The sequence below is a fragment of the Chlorocebus sabaeus genome, chromosome 14, assembly GCF_047675955.1.
Source record: "Chlorocebus sabaeus isolate Y175 chromosome 14, mChlSab1.0.hap1, whole genome shotgun sequence".
NCBI classification, from domain to species: Eukaryota; Metazoa; Chordata; class Mammalia; order Primates; family Cercopithecidae; genus Chlorocebus; species Chlorocebus sabaeus.
The window spans coordinates 37,879,896-37,886,110 of record NC_132917.1 but is presented as its reverse complement, the minus strand read 5'-3'; positions in this window follow the sequence as shown (position 1 = coordinate 37,886,110).

Genomic DNA, 6,215 nt, shown 5'->3' with positions numbered 1-6,215 from the left:
CCGAGCTGAGTAAAAAGAAAAGAAACACCTGGGATGATTTTCTTCTGCCACCCTCCCTTGCATATTTGCCCCTCTATTGCTTGCACATGATGCCTCAGTTCCTCTTTCTAGCTCCATCTCCCCTCTTCAGCAACCAAGCTACATTTCCAATGGCTGGATAGACATTTTCACTGGGATCTACTAATGACATTTCAAACTCAATATTAGTCATCTTTTATTCGATAGCAAGTCTTTCTTCTGGTTTCTTTGTTTAGGTTAGTGACAGTATCATTCTTCTTTTCACCCAGACGCCAAATCACAGACCTCCATAGGCTCTTGTTGGTGAAGTCTTGCCAATCCTACCTCTAAGAATTTGATCCCTCTTTTCCATTATTATCTCCAACTTCCTAATTCAGACCCTTGTCACCTACCACCCATTCTAGCTTCCTTAAGAAGCAGTCAAGCATAGTGATTAAGGGTCGGTACCTGTGTCTAGATTAAAATACTACCTCTTCTGCTTTAGCTGTGTGAATTTGGGCAAGTTGTTTAATCACCCTAAGCCTCAATTTTATCATCTGTAAAGTGGGCTAATAATGTTTCTTGCTATGAGAATTAAATCAGATTATATATATGAAGTGGTACCTGCAAAATCCTCAGTACTGGTAGTGATTAGTACCACCTGTTCTCTCATTACTCCATTTCATTTGACTCACCACTGCTAGGTTTACCTTCAACAAGGCAGCTCCGATCACATTTTAAAAATCCCCAGTGCCCCCAACTGGTATCGACCTAACACCTAACAGTCCCATTCTGGTATTCCAAGTTTTCCGTAAGTCTTATGACCTTCTACTGCCTTAAATTTACCCTCCGTTCCAGTCAAATGGACCTCTTCCCTCTTCCCCACATCCTCTCCACAGTATAGCCTTTGTGCATTTGCTTACATTATATCTTCTGCTTGATTCCCTCTCCCTGTCCTTCAAGGTCTAACTTGAATGGCTGCTCTCTGATGACTAAATGTCTTTTTCTCTTCTTTCAAAGTCTCTGCACATAATTGCACCTGTCTAACATGATGACCTGCTTTCTTGCTGGTCCTGCATGTTCATCTTACCTCTCTAGCTGGAGGAACCTTCATTCACCTGGCTTCAAGTTGCCACATGTCAGCATTAAGGTTGAAACATTCAAGCAGTCATTTCCCCTTCTGCCAACAAGATGCTAAAAAACCAATTTGAGCAAATTCTCCATTAAGCTACTTGGCTAGATCAATGTTTAATACACAAAGTCTTACTCAAACAACAGCCAAAGCTGGAAAAAAATTGTGGCTATGAGACATGGAAAGGATCTAATTATTCTTCCTTAAGCAATGTTCTTAACCCCAGCCTGTTTCCCAGCTTCTGAGCACTCTGCTTGAGTGATTAGCAATGCAAGATTGCACATTGGCCTTACCTCATACAGGATGAGGTAGTTCAATCCAAATTTCTCAAATAGGTTTTATTTTAACATTTTTCTTCCCAGTATGTCTGTAAGAGCTGGAAAATCATTGAATAGTTTTTAAAGAAAATTTGTGCCTTTAGCAGTAACTGGATGCAAACATCAGTTCTCATTAAAAAAATTTTTTTTTTCAGCTTTATTGGGGCATAACTGATGAATAGAAATTGTATATATTTAAGATATATGACATCATGTTTTGATATATGTATATGTTGGAAAATGATCACCTCTATCAACCTAGTTGACTTATCCATCACCTCACATAGCTGCCTCTTTTCTTTTGTGTTGAGAACACTTAAGATCTACCCTGGTAGCAAATTTCAAGTCTACAATACAGTATTGTTAACTGTTGTTACCATGCTGTATGTTAGGTCTCCAGAAGTAACTCCTGTTGCATGGCTGAAGCTTTGTACCCTTTGACCAACATCTCCTCATTTCCTGTATACCCCAGCCCTGACAACCACCATTCTACTCTGTGCTTCTACGAGATTAACTATTTTAGATTCCACATATACACGAGATCAGGCAGTATTTGTCTTGCTGTGACTGGTTTATCTCACTTAGCATAATGTTCTCCAGGTTTGCCCACATTGTCACAAATGGAAGGATTTCCGTTTTCAAATATCAGTTCTCTTCAAACTCTTTGAGTACCCTGAGAAAGTTTTTGGTTTCCAATGGCTGCTCATTTCAGAAACTATGCTGCTTTCTAAAATCTCATTCAGGAGTAGCAATAGTTTCCTCCAGGCACTGGCCCCAGACCAGAGAGTGTGGGAGGAAAGCCATGAATCCTTACAGAAAGCTATGCTTTAAAAGTCTCAGGTTAAATTCCATTTTGAAAAGTTTTAGCACAACTTCCCTTCTCCCTAGAGCTGAACTTCACTTCATGCTATTTTTTACTCAGTTCAAGAGTATTTTTTTAAACAACCTGTCTCCTTATAAGTTTTAAATGTGTTAATTAATAGGGTATCACTAGTTTAAATTGTAATATAAATTCAGAAAATATTTTATAAATGGGCCTATACCATTCGGACTGAAAAGAATTATAAAGGCTTGAAACGTTTGTGTGCATAATCCTATTTTTATAATTTCAATATTTTGCATTGAAATATACCTCACACTACACTGCTGACCTGAGAGTGCTATGAATGACACTCAAAAAAGTCAGTCTTGTTTGATGAATTTATCTGTCAACAAAATGCCTCTTTTATTATTGTTTTAAAGTATATTCATCTGATTTACTTTTGCCTTTTCTTATGACATTCTGAAGATATTTGCTTTTGCTTTCCTCTTTCTCTCTTTTTTTTTTTTTTTTTGAGACAAGGTCTTGCTCTGTCACCCAGGCTGGAGTGCAATGGCACCATCTTGGCTCACTGCAACCTCCGGCTCCTGGGTTCAAGAGATTCTCTGGGACCTCAGGTGTGTGGAAACATGCCTGGATAATTTTTGTATTTTTGGTAGAGATGGGGTTTCACCATGTTGGCCAGGCTTCTCTCGAACTCTTGGCCTCAAGTGATCCGCCCGCCTTGGCCTCCCAAAGTGTTGGGATTACAGGTGTGATCCACCATGCCAGTCCTTCTTTCTCTCTTTAGAAAATAATTTTTAAATTCTTTAAAAAAATGTTCAAGGGAAATTTTCCTAGAAAATAGGAAAAATTTCAAGCATACACAAAAATGGAGAATATAGTATTGGACTTCAAACATCAATCACTTAAATTCCAGAATTATCAGTATTTTCCTACTTTTACTTCTATACATTTTTCCTTCCTTCCTCCTTTATTTTGGTTGATGTATGATAAGTGAATCCCAGAATTGTGTCATTTTACTTTTCTGTATCTAAGTGCTGACTGCTAAAAATAGTGTTTTCTTACATAACCACAATACAATTAATCACACCTATCAAAACTAAAAATATGTTATTGGTATCATCTAATACACTCTTCAAATTCAGATTTCCCTCATTGTCTTCAAAATGTTGCATTGAAGATGGTTTGAGGCCAGGTGTAGTGGCTCATGCCTGTAATCCCAGCACCTTGGGAGGGCGAGGCAGGCAGATCACGTTTGAGCTCAGAAGTTTGAGACCCGTCTAGGCAACATGGTGAAACTCCGTCTCTACAAAAAATACAAAAATTAGCCAGGATGGTGTTGAGTACCTGTAGTACAAGGTACTGGGGGAGGTTGAGGTGGCAGAATCACTTGAACCCAGGAGGTTGAGGCTGCAGTGAGCTGTGATTGTGCCACTGCATTCAGCCTGGGCAACAGAGAGAGATGCTGTCTGAAAGAAGAAAGAAGAAAGAAGAAAGAAGGAGGAAGGAGGAAGGAGAAGGAGAAGGAGAAGGAGAAGGAGAAGGAGAAGAGAAGTTGGTTTGCTCAAATTAGAATCTAAGCAAGGTCCACGCAGTGTATTGAATTGTTCAGAGATGGAGAAGAGGCTGAAGAAGAGGCTTAGGTAAGCAAGAGCATTGGTGCAGGAGAAGTCCAGGAAACACTGAACTGGAGGAAGGGATAGAAGCATTACTTGAATAATGATCTCTGAGAGGTGCAAGTCGTGATTGGAACAATTTTAGTTATTATTTAGCCACTAGATTTTGCCTCTTTAAATGTAGTTCCATGCATAGACTGAAACTTGGAGGATCCCAAGATTTGTTCTATTTAGAGATGTGACTTCCAGAACTATCATACCTCCTCCATCACTTCTTACTCCAGTAAATATGATGGAACACCCTTCTCAGGTTGAAAAGAAATTTAGAGACTTCCAGAGTAGGCATTGTCACAGCTTTTGCTGGCAATCCATTACAAAATTAGCTGTCCCTATTTTCAGAGGAGTGTTATGTGAGATCTCAATTACTTTACCTAGTATTCTATTTCCAGGAAAGTAGATGTCGTGTTTCATAGTTCTGAATGTATTCTGTGTTGATATTAGGGTTTCTGAGTTTGCTAATCATATGAGAATATATGTCAGCAACTCTGGTGTTAATAATTTAGCCTATACAAATCAATTCTAATGCAATCTTGGAATATTGTGCAACCCACCTGTTCATTAATATTTCACCATCTGTAGATCCTAGTAAAAGATGGGTCAAATTCAAATATATTTTCTTTGGCTCTGGAGACAAAAATAATTGGCAATCAACAGTGGTAGGGACAGCTTCTGTCAATGCACAGTAGGAGTCATGGAAGAACCCTCAGCTCCCTCCTACAGCTCTTCCCAGCAGACTTCAAACACATTTTTTCATCCAACAGGGAGCCCTTTAGGCTTCTATTCACCAACCCAGTGGGATCTCCAATTGCTGGAAATTTCATAAAGCAAAATTCCCCAGGGAGTTTCAACAGAGGTACTTGGGAAGCCAAAACCCCACTAGCTCTTTGGCCCAACTCAAAAACACAGCCACAGAATAGCTTCCCACACTCTGTGCTCCTAGCCACTTGAGATTTAGCAGCTGCATTGTTCTCCTTGGTGTCAACTCCTGTCCATTGCAGGTGACTCTTGAAAGGAAGGGTGGTCTAAATGGAGGTAGGGCTGGGGAGAAAAATGTCATACTTGTTATCATCAGGCCACACATTTCTATAGCACTCTATGGTTGTACATGATGTTTATGAACATGGTACTCTTGATCCTCATGGTGACCTTGTAAAGTAGGAAATGCAAGAAATCTTTTACTCTGTTTTGTACATAAGCAGACTGAGGCTTACTGAATTTAAGTGCCTAGTCCAATGTCCTACACTTGGCAAAGCTAGAACCAAAATATTGGTCTTTGCCCTCTAGTTCAGTGCTTTGTTCTTTCCCCTAAATGGCTGCAGTATAGGTTTTGCCTCATAGACAGTCTTTGACTTGGTTTCTTAACTAGTGGATCCAGCTCACTTGTATGCAAAATAGGTATTCCTCAGTCTTTGGGGAGCCTGGGTGGACCTGGCACAGGCCAGCAATCTCTGCCTCAAATGACCTAGTCCATTTACCATAGTGTCATAAAATTGTCACTTTCTTTGTACATAATAACGTGAAAAATGATGGAAACCACTATTTTAAAGGAAAGTTTAAAAATGTTCCCTCTTTCTGTAGTGCTTAATATCTGAAAGCCAATTAATATGCCTGACCTTGAAAAGTCATATCTATCAACCATAAGTAGAAAATAAAATTTAATTTGCCATTTTTTAGTGAGCTTTTAAATTATACATCTCCCTGCAGCCTCTCATAACATGTATTGTGGATTAAAGTGCTACTTGAATACCTCTTTTTTCAAAACTTTATGGTCAGTCACTATAGAAGAACTTCATGTTCCTTTTTCTTCTGTCCTCCAATTGAATGACTAACCTCCATCTTCCTGACCCCTACACACATATTTAGGCCAGATTTCCTGACCTACCCTCATGGTATTTAGCTCTGAAACAAAATAAGTCAGTCTCGTTGCGTGAAGCAATTTCTTTGTTTATACTTCAAATTGGATTAGATCACGTCATTACTCTCACTTGGGCTACTATGAAAATTTTTCTTCTCTTCATGGGTTTTGTTTTTATTAGGTTTTCAATTCTGCTATTCTTGGTTCAGATCCAAAAGCCAATTACTGGAAACATGGCCACAGGCAAAATTAATATGTTCATTTTAACATCCATCAATTCCTTCTCTCTTTCCCTACTCCAGTCTTTTCTCTTAACACCCATTTGAGCACCCCTCAGGAACCTGTACCCAAAGCCTCATACATTCTCTGTCTTCACTCAGCTCTCATATTAAGAAGGTCAATTCACACTGAGTTA